At 38.8% G+C, this 22,816-nt stretch overlaps 1 long non-coding RNA gene across 1 annotated transcript in view; it reads right to left on the reverse strand.

The window, feature by feature from the left end:
* Positions 1–21,363, reverse strand: part of LOC132536918 (uncharacterized) — a 38,217-nt gene extending 16,854 nt beyond the window's left edge. The window contains exon 1 of the long non-coding RNA XR_009548448.1: positions 21,190–21,363. This is a non-coding gene — a long non-coding RNA (uncharacterized LOC132536918). The remainder of the gene's footprint in view (positions 1–21,189) is intronic.
* Between the last annotated feature and the right edge of the window lie 1,453 nt (positions 21,364–22,816).

Raw genomic sequence — 22,816 nt, forward strand, 5'->3', positions numbered from 1 at the left:
GTGTTGAGCTGGCAAGGACCTAAAAAGAAGTTGCATTCTTAGGCTGAAAGTTTTCTGAGAACCCAATACTTGCCATTTTACATCAGCAAAGACAGTTGCATTATTATTATTCACAGTGAAATGCTGACAGGTCCTTCTCTGGGGTGACAGTAGCAAGTTCAGGTTATAATTACCCTTGCTACATCATTTCTTGCCCTGATATATGCACAGCAAGTGAGCTATTGCTCAGTAGACAGATTTGTGTTTATAGCCAAAGAGTTACTTCTTTTTCTTTCTTTTTTTTTTTTAATAGCATTTACTGATATCTTGGAGGGAGGAAGAATGGGAAGAGGAGAAAAATTGTTATAGAGTATCATGAAGAGAAACAGTAAACACTTACAGGATGAGAACATGATCACCATCCAGCTTGAAGCACAGGATCAGGGTTTCAAGCCAGGCATTTCTGACAAGGATATCAGTCCTAGGTCCATTAGCTGCCCTTCCTGCTTGCAGGATATTTTAAATGGAGGCAATTTACATTAAAATAGATTCAGTGACACCATCTTCTCATTACTGTCAGTTTACATTTGGGCTCATAAACTATAATTGTAAATAAAATATGCTTTTCATTACAATGTCTATTTAGTAGAATATGGTAGGAAATTAGAGGCATAATCATGATCTAAATTATTAATTCAGTGATATTTTTCAGGTGCCAAATGTAGATACTCCAGTCTGTATAATGAATGTGCAGGCAATGGGGGAGTCCAGTCTAGTTCTCTGTACTCTGCCTCCTCTTCCTGTTCCTTATTTTGTTTTTGCTCCTCCATTTTATCTCAGTGACCCAGAGTAAAATGAGGTTTTACAGCTGGTCACAATGAAATCATCTATGCCGTGATTTCATCTCATTTCACTTACTAAATTTCAAGGAGGCCCCCAGTATATAGTACCCTTCTTGCATGTTTATGTTCTAAATGTTGATAAATGGAGAGACAGGAGGTCAAAATACCAGAATGCTTTCTTTCTTTCCTTTTTTCCTTCCATCCTTCCTTCCTTCCTCCCTCCCTCCCTCCTTTCCTTCTTTCCTTTCTCTTTCTTTCTTCATCTCTCTCTCTTTCTTTCAAGTTTTATTTAGTATTGGATAGACACAGAGAGAAACTGAAAGGGGAAGAGGGAGATGGTGAGGGAGAGAGACAAAGAGACACCTGAAGACCTGCTTCACCAGTTGTGAAGCTTTTTCCCTGTAGGTGGGGACGGTAGACTTAAACTTGGTTCTTACAGTATGAGTGCTTAACCAGGTGCACCACTGCCTGGCCCCTCAGATTTCTCATGGACAGAAAATAAACTGGAGAATGGGATTTAGTCTTTGGATCATGTGGACAAAAAACTGGAAATTACCTAGACTTTCATGATCTCACAATGACAGGAATGGCTTCCTCTACACTCCTGCCCTATGCAACGTGCTGAACACTTGCCATCCAAAAGTTTTCAGATACTAAATTCTGGCACCTCTGTATGATAATTAGTAAAATTTCAACATATGTGATTAAGTTAAGGATTTTAAGAAAAGATATTCCTAGATTATGACAGAGGCAATACATGTTGTCAGAAGTATCCTTAGAAGAGAAAGGCTGAAAGAACTAAGATGTCAAAAGAACAGGCAAAGTGGAGAGCACTTTGGAGAACTCTCACAAGGCTGGACATGGACCTTCCATATGATCCCTGGGGATATACCCTAAGGACTCCATAACACCCAACCAAAAAGATATGCGTACACCTATGTTCATAGCAGCACAATTTGTAATAGCTAAAACCTGAAATCAACCCAGATGCCCAACAACAGATGAGTGGCTAATAAATCAGTGGTATATAAACACAATGGAATACTATGTAGCTATTAAGAACAATGAACCCATCTTCTCTGACCCATCTTGGGTGGCATTAGAAAGAATTATGTAAAGAGAGCTAAGTCAGAAAGACAAAGACGAGTATGGGATGATCCTACTCATAAACAGAAGTTGAAAAAGAATAACAGAAAGGGAAACTCAAAGCAAGATTTGACTGAGTTTGGAGTAGGGCACCAAATTAAAAATCTCTGGGTGGAGGCTGAGGTTGGATGCTAAGTAGCACTGGGTGTGGGGGTAGAGGGTGGGATGGGACACAGTCTTTTGGTGGTGGGGATAGTGTTTATTTACACTCCTATTAACTTGTAGTCATACAAAATCACTATTTAATTAATATGAGAAGGGAAAATTTGTTGTTTTCAACAGGTTATGTTGTTTTCGACGGGTTATGTTGTTTTCGCCGGGCTGGCTTCACGGGTGGGTAACAGACGACCAGGGATTCATGGTTGAGCTGTAGGCAGTATCTCTTTATTCATGCAGGACGCAGCACAATCTAAGCCAAGCTAAACTAAAGTACAGTACTCTAAAACTCACAATGTTGTCTTTATATATACTTCCCAAGTAGGGTGGAAACAGGATGTGACATAGAGAGGGTGGAGAGAAAAGTGACTGGTGAAAATCAGGGTGTGACAAAGAAGGGATCAGGGTGTGACAAGGAGGGGGTGGAGCAGGCGAGAATCCTATCACTGAACCACAAATGCCCTGGAGGGAGGTAGAAAATGTTAACAGTGGTTATGTAAATAGAATAGTGTTAAGCAGGGGGGATTTAAACCAAATGAAACAGAAGGGGTCTCATGCATACCAACAAAAATTTATTGAATGTTTCAAACTTTTTAATGTACAGGCCATAGGCCTTTGAAATATTGATTTGAAATATTGGCTCTCCTAAAAGCTTAGACCAGGGAGAACAGAAGCAACCAGTGGTGTTACTCTATGACTCAGCTATATATAAATAATGTCAAAGCACAAAAATTATGGTGATGCTTTGTATGATACAGCAAATCCTAACAATAGGATTTTCAAAGTTAACCCAATTGCCAAATAATTTGATTATAGCAATAACTATCTATTGCTTTCCTTAACCCTAAGACAGCAGGAACCTTTGGCTTCCTCTATAAAGCCCAAATTTCCCCCAGTCCTGGAAACTCTAGGTTGGGGCTCACTTTCCTGTATGCTTCTCTCAATTCATACCAAATTATATTGTATCTGCTGATCTCAACCTGATCAGTGCAACAAGTACCACATTAGCAAGATTCACTTCAGACACTGTCCAGAGACGCCAGGCTTGGAATGTCAATGTTCAGTCTCATTACTTGGGTGAGACCTTCCCTTTCATAGGATTCTCTAATTCCATTTTGGGTAGTTCACTCTTCAACAAAGTCCCCAAACCTAGATATAGACCAGGTCCCATGAGATAGGGCATATGTACATATGTATCCATAAATTAGGGCAAAATATATACATTAAAGCAAAAGTGCAAGGACCAGTGTAAGGACCAGCATAAGGATCCTGGTTCAAGCCCCTGGCTTCCCACCTGCAGGGGAGTCGCTTCACAGGCAGAGAAGCAGGTCTGTAGGTGTCTTTTTCTCCCCCTGTCTTCCCCTCCTCTCTCCATTTCTCTCTGTTCTATCTAACAATGATGACATTAATAACAACAATAATAATAACTACAACAACAATAAGAAACAGCAAGGGCAACAAAAGGGAAAATAAATTTTTTAAAAAGTGCACAATAGTTTGCAGTGTGTCAATAAATGAAGCAAGCAAGTAGAAAGACCTAAAAAGACACCTTAAATTACCTAATGAAATAGTTTCTACTTAGACCTAGATACCCTCCTCATTTACTTCCTATTACACTTTCCTCAGTCACTCCAAAGCTAACCTTATCAAAGTAAGGACCACAAAAGCTGAATAAGGGCAAGAGACTGGCATACTTTAATGATGACTCTTTAGTCACTATCAGGCCACCCCATCAGCTGGGGCCCTAGTCGTGAAGTCCTGGGATTCCCACACAAACACGATGAGCCTAGACCTCGAGTAGATCCCTCTCTCCATTGTCAATGGTCATCTCTATCAGGAACAATATAATGGACCCCTTTATGGACCCCAACAGGACTTTGCTCTCAATGTGTATCAATAATGGTGGAGAATGTTCCATCCTCCGAAGGGAGGCTGGACAGCATACTCCATCTACCACCTGAAGAAGATGGGTCCTGAAATCAGGGCAACTCAGAAGATTCCTACTGATGACCACAGAAGTTAAGTTTGGACCTCCAGGGATACAGAGGTTACATAGGCTCCTATAATGAATGTCGGCCCCAGACCATATCAAATCAATGGGGTTTACAGTCAATAATACTTATACATTTTTTTTCCATATTTGGGAGACACTCTCTTCCCTGATCCAGCTTTCTAGCCCCTTTTCCAGCCATGGCATCATCTCACAAGACAATAACCTGGGTCCACCTGCATGTCAAATGTCAGGCTCAGGCAAAAACTAATAAAGTCATATATCCCTTTGGGATCCACCTAAAATAGATCTACTAGCTATTTCCAAAGCTAAACCCCCAAATCTTCATCTGAAATATTCCAGCCCTTAGGTCCATGATTAGTCAACAATTTGTATGGCTTTATATTTTAACTCTTTTTCACCAGGTTCCATATGCTACCATGATGCCAACTGGACTTCCCTGGACAGATGACCCCAACAATGTATCTTGAAACTAACTGCCTCAGAGTCCTGCCCTACTAGGGAAAGAGAGAGACAGGCTGGTAGTATGGATTGGCCTGTCAATGCCCATGTTCAGTGGGGAAGCAATTATAGAAGCCAGAACTTCCACATTCCCATAATGACCCAGAGTCCATACTCCCAGGGGGTTAAAGAATAGGAAAGCTATCAGGGGAGGGAATGGGATATGGAGTTCTGGTGGTGGTAATTGTACCCCTTTTATCCTATGATCTTGTCAGTGTTTCCATTTTATAAATAAATGAATTTTTTTAATATTTATTTATTTATTTATTCCCTTTTGTTGCCCTTGTTGTTTTATTGTTGTAGTTATTATTGTTGTTGTTGTTGGATAGCACAGAGAGAAATGGAGAGAGGAGGGGAAGACAGAGAGGAGGAGAGAAAGATAGACACCTGCAGACCTGCTTCACCGCCTGTGAAGCGACTACCCTGCAGGTGGGGAGCCGGGGTTGAATCCCGGATCCTTATGCAGGTCCTTGTGCTTTGCGCCACCTGTGCTTAACCCGCTGCGCTACAGCCCGACTCCCATAAATGAATTTTTTTTAAAAAAAGAAAATGCAGAACCCTCTAGTTACTCCATGCCAGGTCAGTCCTTTCTCTCATCCCGTAGGAGTCTCTATGCATGATCTGGGGAACAATCTGAGATAACAGATAAGCCCTTTTTTAGTGAATGGCCATCCACTGAGCAAATAGAAAGTGTCTCATGGCAAATCACTGCTAAGTCGTCTCTTACGGGCAAGATGAAGCAAGTGTTGGTTTTATCATCCTGTTGCTTAAGATCAGTTAATGATCTTTGTGTCATATGTGTTTAACCGCTGTGCTACCATCTGAACCCATACTTAATGGTCATTGTAAATGCATTACATGGGAGAGACTTTTCAGTATTAGAGCTTATTAAATAAATATCCTCATCAACATGTAAATAAAAGAGAAAAAAATAGGCAAAGTAACCACACAGGCAGAGATCAGAGTGATGCAGTCATAACTGAAGAAAAGTCAGCTGTCAAGGAAGCTGGAAGAGGTAAAGAAGAGCTTCCCCATTCACAACAGGCTCCTGCCAGCACTCTGGTCTCAGCTCAGGGAAACTATACATGGGCTTCTTATCTCTAGAACTGTAGGAGGATAAATCTATGGTGTTTTAGCTACTAAACTGGAACCATTTTATTACAAAAGCTATAGGAAATTAACATGCTGTTCTCTAATCTCTGGTAAATTTGAGATAAATCACCTCTAGGAGATTAGAGGTAGATCTCATCTCAGCAGCCAAGGTGCTGGTGATGATGACTCACAAGAAAGTGAAGAGCCATGTATGTGTGGAAATTATGAAACAAGAACAGAAAAGTAAAACACAAAATGCAACTTAGATGGGTTAGGTAGATTGCATCAAAGCAAAAAAAAAGATGAGGGAAGAAGAGATAAGAGAAGGTAAAAAGGGCCTTGAGGTCTTGATATGTGATGACAGTAAAGGCTCTAAGGTGGGGGTGAGGGTATTCTGGAAATACCTATAATAGGGTGATGAGAAACTGTACCCATGAGTCAACAACAGTACTGTAAACTGTTACCCAACCCTCAGTAAAGTGGTTGTGGTGAAGGAGAAGAGCTCAGAGATCTAACTAAGAGCTAATTGTACCAGTTGAGTTCAATACTCAGCAATCAGATGAATCATCCACTTTCTGTGGGGCAGAGTTCTTGAAAAATAGGGAAGGGGAAGGATATATTTAGAGTAAATTCCATTCACAGTAACCCCCACCTTTTCATGAACATCTCTAAATAATAAAATAGCAAAATTAAACTCACTATCCAGGTGTGATGTGGAACTACCTTGCATAATCATATAATCTGTAAAGTATTATCATATCACTAATACAAATAAAATAGCAAAATTTCCCTCTATGATCTGCTGAAGCTATAATGATAATAAAATAGTAACCTTGGGATAACTTTTAGCATGTACTTATATAATCATACACAAAGGCTGAAGCTGAAATAAACTTCTATATTAGAGAACAATAAGGTCAGGGTTGACATTGTATGCTAGTGCAGGAACAAAGATGTTCCATACCATAGAAACTGCACTTGTGTCTCTGCCTCACAATCAATTTCCATGTTGTGTATAGAGAACATAGAAGAAGCAGTATGATTTTCAATCTTGTTCAGAGAAAAAAAAGTCAACCGATTTCACTACTATAATATTCCCTGCTCATCGCCCCCCGGTAAAATGGTGCTATCTAGTTATAAAAGTCCCTGTCTTTTTATATTTTAAAATATTTCCCCCAAATATTAAATAAATATGTAGAGAAATTATATTCATCTACCTGAAAACTCATTTTTAAAAATGTTTTATCTTGGTTGAATAAATTAGAAAAACAAGGTTGTGGGAGGTAGCTATATGAGTAGAATGCATGTTTCACCATGTGTCAGGCTCTGGATTCAATTTCTGGCACCACATGAATGGTCCACAGACGAACTCAAGGGAAAACCATGAAAAGGGAAACAGTGCTTTGGTCTCTCTCATCTGTCTTCCTTCTCTCCCCTCTCTCTTCCCCATCCTTTAAAAACATGAATAAAAAATTAGGCTGGTCCGTAGTTTAGCAGTATCATGATGTCTGAAGTCCTGAATTTATTCCTCAGAACCTCACTGACAGAGAAAAACAAAAATTGACAATTTGTCAAAAATTCAAAGGTACATACAACAAAATAAAACAAAACTATCGCCTACTGACTTTGAGTCAAAGGAGGATGACTGGTGCATAATGGACATTTGCTTACCTTTAATGTTTTCTCTTTCATATAGCCTCTGAATATAATCTGCTAAATATTGTGTCCCACCATAGATCTAAATCAACTAATGCATACTTAAAAAACCCTTTCTGAGTGCCAACTACATGCCAGGGATTATTCAGTGACCAAAAATAAAGACCCTAAACTCTGTTAGATTAAAATTTTCTTATACTATGGTGTATTTTTGAACAGTTTGATTAAACTCAGTGGAAAGAATGCCTTTGTCTAATTTGGACACATATAAGCAAAAATATATTTAGTCTAGACACTTGGGTCTGATAAAAAAACATACAAACAATTAATAATGGACAGATACTGTTGAAAAATGTGCATCCTCAATGTTGTCCTAACTACTTGAATAAGCCATTCTTTGTGACTAAAAGAAGACAAAAGCAGTGATAATGTTCTACTGAATCTTTCATGTCCACTTGGTAGCTCTCTGCAACAGGTGTTTTGGCTCTAAAAACCATTGGGATGGCCACAGAAAAGACAATGTTCTAAACACTGCATTTTATAAAAATAGATTTTTTTCCTATTTTTAACATTTTAAAATTATCTTTATTTATTTATTGGATAGACAGTCTGAAATTGAGAGGGAATGGGAAGTTAGAGAGGGAAAGAGGCAGAGAGACATCTGCAACACTGCTTCACTGATCACAAAGCTTTCCCTTTACAGGTGGGGATTGGGGCTTGAACCTGGCTCCTTTCTCATTGTAACTTTAAAAAAAAATGTCTTTATTTATTGGATATAGACATCCAGAAATGGAGAGGGAAGTGGGTGATAGAGAAGGAGAGAGACAGAGAGACAGCTGCAGCTCTGCTTCACCACTCATGAAGCTTTACTCTTGCAGGTAGGGACCTGGGCTTTAACCTGAGTTAAATTGTAACATGTGTGATCAACCAGGTGCACAACTGCCTGGCCCTATACATCAGTTTATATATTCATAGAACTCTGGGAAGTTACACATTTTTCTTTCTTTTCTTGTTTTCTAACAAATAAGAGCTTGTGTTTTGGAAATTGTTCCCTCTGCTATGCATATTTGCTCTGTAATTATTTCATACTGGTAGTTCTTAATTCTGCAAAGCATTTATTTTGTGGAGCTATTATTATACTTCATATCATTTAAAATGACTTTTAAACTTAGCATAGTGCTTTAGGCATTTAATTAAATGTTTTTATTGATGTGGGAAGCAATAGAAAGTGAGTGTGGTGAGAAAGGAGTTATAAAATGACAAAGTAAAACATGGCCAAATGAATTTAAAGAGTCAAAAAAAAATTGTGTTGTTTAACTACTATAATTTTTTTTCTTCTTTACTGGTCACTATTATAACACTTTCAAATTTGGAATGTTAATGTTTTTAAAAAGAAATTACTCAAGGGGAATTATTCAAGATATTTGCGTGCTAATGGAGAAATAATACTTTTCTTTAAACGACAGAATATGTCATTGGATTATGAAGACTAAAACTCAACTAGAAAATAATAGACTTAACATTTGACTCTATTAAACAACTATATAAATATATTCCTAAAGGATTTTCTTTTTTATCATTTATTTCCCTTTTGTTGCTCTTGTTTTATTGTTGTTGTAGTTATTATTGTTGTTGTTGATGCTATCACTGTAGGAAAGGATATAGAAATGGAGAGAGGAAGGGAAGACAGAGAGGGGGAGAGAAAGAGAGACACTGAGATCTGCTTCACCCCTTGTGAAGTGACTCCCCTGCAGGTGGGGAGCCAGCAGCTCAAACTGGGATCCTTATGCTGGTCCTTACACCTTGCGCCATGTGTGCTTAACCTGCTGCCCTATTGCCAGACACCCTGTCATAAATGTTTTACATCCGCTTTTGATATTTTTATTTACTTTCCTTCTGAATATACATTTAACTACTTTTCAAGTGACCATAAGCATTTTAATTTAGTTTATTTTACAAATTTATTTTTGAGTGGGTATATAAGCTTTTCTTGAAAGTGGGTATACTGAGCTTTTCTTGAAAGTGAAGTCTATAGATGGGCAAGTATATATTACCAGTGAGTGCCTTCCTGCTTGCCTGTCCATTATCCAGTCTTAAAATTTTTGTGTGCATGGTTTTTATTCCTTTAATACCCAGAGTTGTTTACTTTTCCCACATATGGGAAAGGTTTAGTTAGACTCAATATTTAATGGAACTAAAATTGGCAACAAAGAAATATTTTAAAAATGATAAACCATTATTAAAGAGAATTATTGAAGATTGAAATAAACGAATTGATATACCATGTTCATGGAAAAGAAGATTCAGTTTTGGAAAGATGTCAGTTATCCACACACAAATATAATATCCTATTCCTAGCACATGATTTCAGTAGGGAATAAGAACAAACTGAATTTTGTGAAGTTTTATGTAAGTACCAAAAGCCCCTAAGTAGTGAAGACATTTCTGAAGATGACTGTCATGGAGGAATATTGCTTACCAGATGTATATTACGACACTGTGGTAAGAAGAATAATTAGGAGATTATGAAATTTGTTCAAATAAACTGGTGGAACTGAGAGCCCATAAACTATCCAATTCATTGGTGGTGGTGGTAATGGGAGGATTTGTTCCATAACAGCTGTAGCATTACCAGTCAGTGGGGAATAGAGGATCTTTTAAGAAAACAGTGCTAGAATAATTGGCTATTCATCTGAGTGTGGGAGTAATAAGAGTACCCTCAACTCATGCAGCTGTGATTATTTTTTCATATTATTTAATCATGAGAGAAGGGGAACAACGTATGCTTATTATAATCTGTTATACTATGAATCCCCTATTCATATTTTGCTTTTTCCTATTAAGCCTTTTTCCTTTTCTTCATCTATACATTGAACTTTGTGGAAATAAAGAAATTTATTTTTTTGTTACAATGACTACTATAATCTATTCAGTATTTGTTATTTATATAATTTAATTGTATTAAAAATAGTACACAATCTTTTGTATTTAGTCCAACATATCCTATGATCCCTGGGTTCTATATTCTGTAAGAAACAAATTATTTCTTATTTCATGATTACAAATTGTATTTCCTGATTTAATTTTGTGGTCCTGTTTTATGTCTTAAAATCACTTATCCATGTAAAATTTGTATAGTTTGAGAAAAGAATAAATTTTGATTGCCCTTCCAAAATTCCTGATAGTTTCTTTTTTTAAAAAATTATTTATTTCCTTTGGTTGCCCTTTTTTATATTGTTGTAGTTATTATTGTTGTTATTGATGTCATTGTTGTATAGGACAGAGAGAAATGGAGAGAGGAGGGGAAGACAGAGGGAGAGAGAGAGAGAGAGAGAAAGATAAACACCTGTAGACCTGCTTCACCGCTTGTGAAGAGACTCCCCTGCATGTGGTGAGTCCGGGCTTAAACCTAAACTGGGATCCTTACAGCTGGTGGTTGCTCTTTGCACCATGTGAACTTAACCCGCTGTGCTACCGCCGGACTCTCCTGATAGTTTTTTTTTAAATCTTTTTTTCTTTATTTATTTCTTTTTGTTGCCCTTGTTGTTTTCTTGTTGTTGTTGTAGTTATTATTGGGATGCATTGGATCGACCTTCTCGTGGTGCATCCCGTGAGTACCCATTCATTGGGGAAACTGACGATCCTTCCTAGCCGACTGAATCCACATGGATCCCAGTCATTTTCAAAGCCAGCAACAAGCAGCTCCTGACAGCTTTCAACCTAACTCTGTTGACTGGCTACGGAAGAAGGGCAAACTCTAGAAGAAGATTGGATACTTGTATAAAGCAATAGTCTTTGATTACTGTAGCCTGTGTATTCCAATCGATGAACATCAAATTGTGCCAGCAAGCAACAGTATTCCCGTTTCCTTGATTTTAGAACAAGTAGCATTTCTAAATGTTCAGCTAGTTTTAAAGGGCTTAACAAAAAAATGTAAACTATGTCCTCAACAACTGATGTCTGTGAGCTAAAGCACTCTTTTTAGTTTGTGTAGAAATGAATAGGAATGAATGAATCAAGAAAGGGAGTAGGCCTGATTGACAACTTTTAAAATCATTTTAATGAGGAGGTTAGTAGTTTACAGTACAGTCATTGGCAAATGGGTACAATTTCTCATCTATCTGTGAAGGTTCTCTGAAAAGCACTCATGCCAACAACCTAGGTCCCTTCCTCCTCCTTCCCCAGAGTCTTTTTCTTTTATACAATTTTGTACAATACACCATTCCCAATTCCCAATCCATATTTCACTCTGTGTTCTCCCTCCCTGTCCCTATTTATTAAGACACAACTATAAGTGAGATAATACATTTTTATATTTGAGTAAATCTTGAATTATACTTTTCTGAATGACAGTCTCACACCTTTGCAGAATATTAAGAATTTTCATCTTTGACTTGTTTATTGATGCATTTACTTTTGTTATTTTATCATGCGATCTTTCTTGTGTAAACACACACACACACATTAATTCTAGAAGCCCAAGAAGTACCATTGTCATCTGATAGTTTGGGGGAACCATTCTGCAAAGGACTCTATTTTTGTTCTCCCTGTTTCCAGGTACTTAAGCATATTTCATCAATACAGTTATATTTCTTAAATATAATTCATCAGTAAAATAGATGATATTGTATCCTTTGGGATAAAGTGGATGGAACTGGACAAGATTATGCTTAGTGAAGCAAATAAGGAGGTAAAGGACAACTACAGAGTGCTTACTCTCATATGCAGAATAAAGAGAATTGAACATCTCTATCTAAGACTGTGGGAGAACTAGAGTGGTTTTCTAAGGGAGAAAGATCGGTGGAGACACCGATCTTTGGTGACAGGAGTGGTGAGAAACTATATTCTTAATAAAAAAATAAAGAGACAGAGATCTGGAGATATTACACATGTACCAACAACTCTACTTATTGTAAATTATTAATACCCCTAATAAAAATAAACATAAAATATAGAGATTCATCCAGGTTGTGTATCAAAAATACTTCATTATTTCAACATCTGTAAGTTTGTTTGCTAGAGTGAAAAATTTTGTTCTCACTTCTAGTAGTGGTGTAATGTCATTGGGGTCACATAACTCAAAGATGGGTAGCAGGGAAAGATCCCACAGAGATCAATTTCTTTTTTCCTTTGAGTCATCTAGAAAATAGAAACAATGTTTCCTGTTTTCATTTTCTCATATCCTGTTCATTTTTCAATCCACTAGAATCTGGATCAGTCTTCCACTCCTATAAGACTGTATTCTTTTCTCCATTTAGGGTTTTCAGATCACTCTGTTCACTTGGTGCTAGAATGTGCACTAAAAAGAAGGAGGAATACTTTTCTTTTTGGGGGGGGAGAGTATTGTTGCAGTCTTGCACATGTACAATTTTACCATTCTGGGCTAATGTTTTCAGTGAGAGAAACAGACAGGTTGGCAGGTAGGCAGGTAGGCAGCAGGCAGACAGGCAGACAGACTGACTGCCTGATAATTATAGCTTTCCCAGGCGTTGTAGTATTCCCAGTGATGGAACCTAGACTGTATACACGGTGAGGCAGATGCTCTATTAGGTGAACCACTTCTCTAGTCCTTATCTGTCCCCTTTGTCCTATGCTATGTTCTAGAGTCCAGCACAGAGGAGGACTTACAGCAGTATTTGCTCCAGGGATGAATGTTATAACCACAACTTTTTTTAAAAAATTCTGCTCTTAGGCTTTCCTGGCTTACTTCTCAGTTTTCCTTCTCTTTATTTTCTTTCAGGTTCTTTTTCATTCACCTGCCTCTTACTTCAGGGCTCCCCAAGTTCAGTGCTAAACCTACTAACTCCCCTCTATACACTCATGAAGCAGCTGCATCTATTTAAATAACACACACACACACACACACACACACACACACACACACACACCCCTCATCTCTGATCTTGTTTTCTTTATCAAACTTTAAAATGCCATTTATCCATATGTGGGTAGAAAACCATCATAATTTGAATCACCTGGAATGAATTCCTCAACTGCTTGGAGCCTTGGGGTTGTTTTGATCCCTGGCCAGTTCCTAATATGACAGAACAGTTCTCTGATCTTTCCCATAAAATAAATAGCTATATCTAAATTTATAAAATGCAGATTTCATGATTGAGTGGTGGAGCACCTAGTCAAGTGCACATTTTACAATGGATAAGGACCTGGGTTCAAGTCTCCAGTTCCCACCTGCAGGAGGAAAGCTTTGGGAGTGATGAAGTAGTACTACAAGTATCTCCTCCTTCTTCTCAATTTCTGTTTGTCTTATCCAATAAATAAGTAAAGATAATATGATTTTAAAAAATAAATAAAATACAGGTCTCTCCTCTTCCTCCTCCTCCTCCTCAGCCTCCTTTTATTTACTAAATAAAGTATTCATGGTTGAATCTGGGAATTAGTATTCACAAAATTTACAAATGCCCTTTTTTCACCGGAATGAGTGTTAGACACAGTGCTGATAACAGTATCAACCAGTGATAACTGCAGGGAGATAATTCATGATGACATGGGGCTGTATCTAGGCCTTGAAAGATAATTACATGCCCCAAACAATTTTTGAAATCCACCTCCTTTCCATTATTTCTAGCATTAATTCCCTAGAGTTAAAAACACCACCAAACACCACATCATCTGAGAAAATAATGCTAGTCAGAATAATGTTCATAAACAACAAAGAGGAAGAAGAAAGACAAATCACAGTGATGTCTAACATCTACTGAATACTTAAAATGTGTAAGATTCTTCTAAATTCTTCATTATGTCCTTAGGAAAACAATACACTCCTAATAACCCTATTTCACTCCTGCTTCCTATAAACCAACTTCCATCAGTAACCGGTTCTGAAGATGTAAATCAGGTGGTACCTCTAAAATCTTCCCATTGTATCTACACTAATCCTTCTATGGTTAAGTGCTACAGATAATAAAATCCAAGCTTTTTGCTGTGACTCCTATTTCTCTCCAATTCTCCATCTTGCACACACTGCTGGCCTTTCCCCCCATCAAATGCACCACACTTTTGGCACTCTGAAATACTCAGGCCTTGTTCTTCTCTCGGCTTAATTGTAAATCCAAGCCACCCTCTGGTAGCCCTCTACCCATAGCGTTCAACTTAAAATGCCAGCCCCACAGTATAGCCTTTCCTTCCTTCCCAATCTAAAGCAACTCACCCTCTGTGTCTATTTCATACATTTAATACTCTGAGAATGTCTCCTCTTTAGTCATTTTTTACTTATTTGTCGGTCTCCTCTATCTCATTGGCTGTGTGTGCTTTTTCATTGTTGTCTCCTTTACTTGCAGGCTGTTTATCATATGAGTATAGCAGATACTCATTAGATGATTCATTAATGCAAGACTGAGTAGCTGATAGATGTCTCAACAGGTGGAGAAAGTATATGATGGTCAGGGCTATTGACATAAGCAAAGTATTGAGGACCATCATTGGGTGTAGAAGTATAGCCAAGGGTTTATAATCTTTGTTCAAGGGTTTATAATCTTCAGGAAGTAAGCATGCTAGAGAAAACAAATCATTTTCCATCCTTTTAAAAGAAAGCAACTTTGGAGGATTCCAAATGCAAAACTGAGTGGTAAAAATAGTTTTATCTTATGTTTTTGCCTTTTTATTCATTTTTTTCATTTGTGATTAATACTGGGTTATGAGATTATAAGAGTGCAGAATATAGTTCCACACCACACCCAAGGTGGCATATATTTAAGCAGGGAGAATGCTTCTTAAGTCTAAAATATGCATATTCATGTCTCTATCATCACCATAGTCAAGAAATTCTGAGTATTCCAAAATTACAGGCAAGAATTAAGTTAGCACTTCTTGTTCACATACACAAAACAGATATAAAAATACAGCTATTCCTATAAGTTATGTTTCAACATATTAGCAAAGTGTAAATACTTCATGCTTCAGGCTGATTTTTCATGTAGACAGAGGAGAGAAAGACACCACAAAAATGACACTTCCTTTAGTGCCAGAGCACATCCCATATGGTACCTGTTCTCATGCACATGGTAAGGTTTATGACCCACCTGGTGAACTATCTCCAGCCCATGCAGAATATTTTATATAAAAATTTTTAGTAGAAATATGTAACCAAAATACCCACAGATAACAATATAAAGACCTCTGCGTCAGATGTAATCTCAGGGACAAAGAGAGAAAGAGAAAACACCAAGTTAAACTTGGACTGGATGGATGAGATAGATTACGCCAAAGCAAAGGACTCTGGGTAATGAGAGGGAAGGGAGTGGGTGGAGAGGGCATTAGGGTCTTGGTGAATAATGGTGGAGAAGGACCTAAGCTGGGGAGAAGAGTGTTTTGAACACACCTAACACTGGAGATGAGAAACTGTACCCATGTGCCAACAACTGTATTAAAAACCATAATCCACAGTAAAATGATTTTAAAAACTCAGAGTAACCTAAGGTTGGTTCAACAACACAAAAATGGAAGAAAGAATAAATATATGCTTTGATACACAGCTTTTATGAATGGCCGTAAAATCACAAGTGAAACATAGGCATTGCTATGTGTGGTATAGACTATTCAATGGAGTAGAAATTCTGCATGACTGCAAAAGTGCTTAAAAATCACTGGTCTCAGGGCCCATGAGATAAAGCACATGTGCACATATATCCATAAGTAAGGGGGACATATACACATTAAAGTAAAAGTGCACAATAGTTTGCAGTAACTCAATGAGTGCAACAAGCAAGTAGAAAGACCTAAAAGTGACACCAGAAAGTAATCAAATAGTTTCTACTTAGACCTAGATTCCCTCTTCACATACTTCCAATATCACTTCCCTCAGTCACTCCAAGACTAGTCTTGTCAGATAAAGTAAGGACTGCAAAAGCTGGATAAGGGAAAGAGACTGGTATACTTTAATGATGGCTCTCTTGGTCACTATCAGGCCACCCCATCATCCAGGGCCCCAGTCAAGTAATCCTGGGATTCCCACACAGACCTAACAGATCCCTCTCTTCACTATTACTGGTCATCTCCATCAACAACATAGTGGACCTTCTTGTGGGCCTCTACAGGACTTTATCCTCAATGTAGATCAACAATGGTAGGGACTTCCCCATTCTCTGAAGGGAGCTTGGGCCAACATACTCTACTACACAAGGAAGATGAGTTTGGCAATGAGTGTACCTAGAACAGTCCTAGCTGTGACCGCAGAATGTGAGCTCAGACCTACAGAGATGCAGAGGTTACACAGGATCCCTGCTGAATGTAAGCATCAGATCAAATGAATGGAATTTACAGTTAATGATATTTATATACTGTTCCCATATTTGGGAGCTACTCTCTGCCCTGATACAGCTTTCTAGTCCTATTTCTAACTCTGACACCATCTCCCCAGACAAGACCTTTGGTCCACCTGCATGTTAGCTGTCAGGCTCAGGAAAAAATTAATAAAGTCATGAGCCTCTTGGAATATACCTCAAATAGACCTACTACTAGTTTTTTCCAAAATGGAGACCCTAAATCTCATCCGCTATATTCTTACCTTTAGGTTCTTGATTATTAAACAATTTGTTCTGCTTTATATCTTAATGCTTTTCAGGCACCAAGTTGCAGATGCTACCATTATGTCATCCTGAATTCCCTGGGCAGATGACCTCATCAATGTGTCCTGAAGTCCAGCTAGGGAAAGATAGGGACAGGCTAGGAGTGTGGATCCACCTGCCAACACCCATGTTCAGTACAACAACTATTACAGAAGACAGACCTTCCACCTTCTGCACCCCATAATGATCCTGGGTCCATGCTCTCAGAGGGATATAGAATAGGAAAGCTTCCAATGGAGGGGATGAGTTACAGAACTCTGGTGATGGGAACTGTGTGGAATTGTACCTCTCTTATCCTATGGTCTGGCCCATCATTATTGAATCAGTTAAAAAAAATTCACTGGTCTATGTCTCCCAGGATGTGTCTGATTCTGATTTAACCATGGGAAGAGAGACTCACTTGTATAGATTAGGAACATCTGGGTTTCATTTTAGGGCTAGTGAGACTAAAGAGTTAATTATGTGTACATGTCAGTCATCATCAGTCAGTCAATCAGGCAACTAATGCCTTTATGGGTCATGAATCTAACAGGACTGAAGCTGACAGGCAAGCTGACAGTCCAAAGTCTGTTACCTAGATAACAGGTTGTGTGAATCAAGCCATTACTTGTTGGGGCAGATGGCACAAAGGAAGCTTAGCTCCTGGGTATGACTGACTTAAGAGATACAACAGTTCTCTGGAAAGTACCAAATGCAACCACTCAAGCACCTGTTATTTTTGTTAGCAACTACCAGTCTATTTCACACTGGATCAGAGTGTAAATGGAATCACATATGTTGAAGCAGAAATGGACCCCAGGGTTCACCTACACCAACCCTACATTTAACTAAGGCAGATGCAGATACTGAGCTGAAACATTTGTGGCATTTAAGATTCTTCTTCTAGCGTTTGCCCTTCTTCCATATAGCCAGTCAACAGCGTCAGGTTGAGCCTGATGTAAAGTTTTGAGACCTCCTTTGAATCTGGAGAGGTGAAAGTTGTTGACTATGTGGGTCATAGTCTGTCTGTAGCCGCAGGAGCAGTTTGGGTCATCTCTGGCTCCCCAGCGAGGAGGGCCCAATCATAATGTGCTAGGTCAAAGCCGGGTTGACGCTTGCAGGGGTCTGTGATGAGGTGTTTGTTCTTTACCTCAGCTGACTGCCAACTCTGTTTCCAAGAGTCTGGAACAGAGAAGTTCAGTGTAGGCATATGGGGACCAGATTGGATGACGAGACGTCAAGCGTTGGACAGGGTGGGTGAAGATATCCGCGTATATTGGCAGTTCCGGTTGAGAGTAGACGTGGGAAATTAACTTAGATGATGCTGCATCCTGACAGATATCTGGCGGGGCGATGTTGCTAAGAACTGGCAGCCATAGAACCGGGGTGGAATGGATGGTTCCAGAAAGTATGGTCATGGAGGAATATAATTTGGAATTGACCAAGTGGACATGGGGGCTACAGAACCATACTGGGGCACAGTATTCTGCAGTGGAATAGCATAATGCCAGAGATGATGATCCTAGTGTGGAAGCGCTCGCACCCCATGAGGAGCTGGCCAGTCTTGCAATGATGTTATTCCTCGCGCCCACCTTTGCTGCAGTTTTTATGAGATGTTTGTTAAATGACAGAGTGCGATTGAGAGTAACGCCAAGATAGACTCATTTAAGATGAGAACCCACATTTCTGATGCATTATTCTAAATCTTTGGTTTACTACTTAGGTTCATTCTAAAATTAAGCATCCAACAACAGAATTTTTTTTCATAATTGCTATTTCTTTTTTATTTATATAATTTTTATTTATAAGATAGAAATATTGATAAGACCACAGGATAAGAGGGGTCAATTCCACACAATTCCCACCACTAGAACTCCACATCCAATCCCTTCTCTTGAAAGCTTTCATATTCTTTATCCCTCTGGAAGCATGGACCCAGGATCATTGTGGGGTGCAGAAGGTGAGAGGTCTAGCTTCTTTAATTGCTTCTGTGCTGAACATGGGCATTGTCATGCTGATCCATACTCCCAGCCCCTCTCTTTCTTTCCCTAGTGGGGCAGGGATCTGGGGAGGTGAGGATGGTTGTTGTCCTGGGAAAGTCATGTTGACACCATGGTATCATCTGGAACCTGGTGGCTGTAAAGAGTTAGGAAATAAGGCAGAACAAATTTTTGACTAATCATGAACCTAAAGGCAACAATATTTCAGATGAATATTTGGGGTCTCTATTCTGGAAAAAAACTCATAGGTCTATTTTTGACATATTCCAAGGGGCCCATGATTTTACTAGATTTTGCCTAAGCATGGTGGACTCAGATTGTTGTCTGGGGAGGTGATGTCATAGTTGGAAATAGGGCTAGAAAGCTGGATCAGGGAAGAGAGTAGCTCCCAAATATGGAAACATATATAAAAATCGCTAACTGTAAGCCCCACCAGTTTGATCTGAGGCCCATGTCAGCACAGGGGCCTATGTAACCTCTGCATCCCTGTTGGTCTAAGCACACATTCTATGGTCATGGCTAGGAACATACAGGCTGCACTAATTTCAGGACCCCTCTTCCTCGGGTGATAGGTAAAGTGTGTTATCCAACCTCCCTTCGGAGAATGAACCATTCCCTTCGTTGTCGATCCACATTGAGGACAAGGTACTGAAGGGGCCCACAAAGGAGTCCATTATGTTGTTCCTGATGGAGATGATCAGTGACAACAGGAATTTATATGTCTGTTCTCTCATTGATAACACTGAGAAATCTAATTTCGTCAAGTGAAATGAATACAGCAATCAGGAACTTAGTATGTAACTTAATGGAGTGAATCTTTTAAAAAATTCACTCATGGAAATGAATGTAAATGAAAATCACTTAAACAATCTCCAGAGAATTTTGTAAAAGCCAGATAGTAGACAAAGAAGCAACTAAAAATAAACATTAAAAGGAATACCATTAAAACCCCTTTAAAATACGTTAGCTCTTAACACCACTCACTGTCAACCAAAGAAATTCTAAAAAGCACACATGCTACACACAGACTACTGAAATAGATTCTCCAGGCCTACAGATAGTATATTCTTGCTTTAAAATAAAAGATCTTCATCTAAATTCAATGTACAATTTATATAAACAATGTGTAAAATCCAACTCTCTTAAAAACTCTGGAGAGAAAAATAAAAATTACAATACCCACAGTTTAGACAAGTATCAAAACCCTGCTTTGCCACCAGATGTTCCAACACTCTAAACATCTTTACAGTCATATTTCATAAATAGACTGCACTCTGTCCAGATGTGGACACAGAGAAGAGTTAACATTTCAATTACAAGTTTGAATGGGAAATAGAGCAGGAGACACAAACAAACAGAAAAAAAAATCCTGGAAAATGTTAAAACTTCATGTCAGCCAGTAATTCCCTGTACTCCCTCACTCATCAAATCCTTTACCAAACCTGCTTCTAAGGAGCCATGATGGCTGGCTTGAATCCTGTGTCCTAGTGCCCCATTTGGCATGCATAAGTGAATAGTGAGGTTGAGGTAATGCAGACAGAAAGAGAAAGAGTAAAGGGCCTAGAAAACTCAGAAAGTAAAAGACTAAACCTTGAATTTGCCAAAGTTGCTGAGGATAAAGAGAAGAAAAACTGGCCTTCATAAAGTAGAAATGATAGCTAAAAATGTGATTGCTAGTAACTTTCCACACTTACTAGTAAAAGACAATATATCTTTTTTAAAATATTTATTTTATTTATTTATTCCCTTTTGTTGCCCTTGTTTTTTTATTGTTGTAGTTATTATTGTTGTTGTCATTGTTGGATAGGACAGAGAGAAATGGAGAGAGGAGGGGAAGACAGAGAGGAGGAGAGAAAGATAGACACCTGCAGACCTGCTTCACCGCCTGTGAAGTGACTCCCCTGCAGGTGGGGAGCCGGGGTTCGAACCGGGATCCTTATGCCCGTCCTTGTGCTTTGCGCCACCTGCACTTAACCTGCTGCGCTACAGCTCGACTCCCAAGACAATATATCTTAAGACTAACATACATTTAGGACATCTTGTGATTTCTGAACTGGACAAGTTGTGAAGAACTGTGGTGTTTAGCTAATGAGCTCATTCATTGATTTCATGAAAAGGAGCTTGTGAATGCAAGATTCTACCACCCTCAGACTGAATTTTTCATTCCTCTTACTTTTATAGAGACACAGAAAGGGAGAGAGATACCATAGTGCCAGAGCTTCCCGCAGTACTGTGACACTCACCTGTGAGTTCATAGTTTGATCCTGGGCTGTGCACATGGCAAGGCAGGTGTCCTACCCAATGAGCTATCTTCTGGTTCACCCAGTTACTTTTTAATATGGAAGCTCAGGCAGTTCTTAAAGGAGAAACGGTTTCCATTTTAGGTTAAGGGTAAGCCAAGTACCAATGGAAGCCTGAGACAGGAAGTGTGGTTTAGAAGGGTTACTAATTCGGAAAACTGAAATAACATCTTCAACACCACCTTTTCTTTGTTTTTTCCTCTGCCTTTCTGTTTTATTTACAGAGATAAAGTTCTCTTGCTTAGGGCAATGGGACAAAAAGAGAGGAAGTGCAACTACTTCATGACATACTTGCTTTTCTATTAGTTTGGTTTCTTGGCAGCTATCAACACCTTTTTGTTCCAGCATGGCATTGTGACTTCAGAGGTAACCCAACCATGACATTTGTTCCTGGATGGAATGTCTTCCTATTGGTGAGGATGCAGTGGGAGCCCACTGCTTTGTGTTTGGCTTCTCTTTTAACAGGATTGCCTTTCAGTGACATCATTCACAGCCCTGAGATATGACTGCACTTCCCCAGCTGCCTGATAATGAAGCAAAGGTTACCTTCTATCTCAGAGCAGTGTTGTCATCAAAGAGCTCTATTTCACAGATGTGACAACACAATGAATAAGATTTTCTCTAAGTGTGTGGAAAAGGCCAAAACAACCTTTACAACAGTAAACCAATGAGGCACCACAATTCAGACAGCATCCTGAACAGATAACTGGTTTGGCTGCCTCTGATATCATACCCGCCTTTCACTAAAGAGTGACTGCTTTGTGCTCGACGTTATCTTTGCTTTATTATTTGTAGTACAAAACAAAACAAACAGTCCATGGACACTGAATGGATGAGCAGAATATAGATGCCCACTAGCCATTCATATTCTGTGTCTTCATAATGGCTTGGATTTCACATGGACTTTTAGAAAGTAATTTGACAGAATCTTTAAGTGAATGGGTCTAATTCTTAAAATGAAAAGGAAACTAGCTGCAAAGCATTCACCGACTTCCATAAAAAAGTCTTTTCTGTGCCCTTGTATTTCAATAAATGTGATCTGAGGTCGCTTACTAATTGTAGTAGATTATTAAAATTCAGGCAGAGAAGTCATTTTGTTCTTCTATCAATGACAATGATTTCATAGTGGGAAATGGAGTTCTGTCTGCAATTGTTGTTTAACTGGAGGGAAGTGTCTAAGAGGCTCAAAATAAACAGAATGAAAAGTGTTACAGCAGGTAGAAAATATTAGCTTCCATTTCTCTGGTCCATTTCTTGCAAATGTTTATTTCATGGGGAGAGAACAGACCCTTTGAGCACTGACCCCTCAATATCTCTTTGTAGATTACTCAGCCTCCTCCCCCCAAAAAAAGAGTCTAAATCTCCTTCTTTCTTCTTATTTTATAAGAAACAGCATCTTGCATAAAATTAACACATACTCAGACAAGAGGTTTTCTCTGAATGTGGGGCTAGGGGTGTGTGGGAGTGCCTTTTAAAAGTAGGTCTGACTGTTTTATGGAAGAGGTGGAGAGGAAAAGATGAGTTGCTTTCTACTTCACAGAGCAATCTGAACATACTTGGCAAGATGTGC

Source organism: Erinaceus europaeus, chromosome 2, assembly GCF_950295315.1.
Source record: "Erinaceus europaeus chromosome 2, mEriEur2.1, whole genome shotgun sequence".
NCBI lineage: Eukaryota > Metazoa > Chordata > Mammalia > Eulipotyphla > Erinaceidae > Erinaceus > Erinaceus europaeus.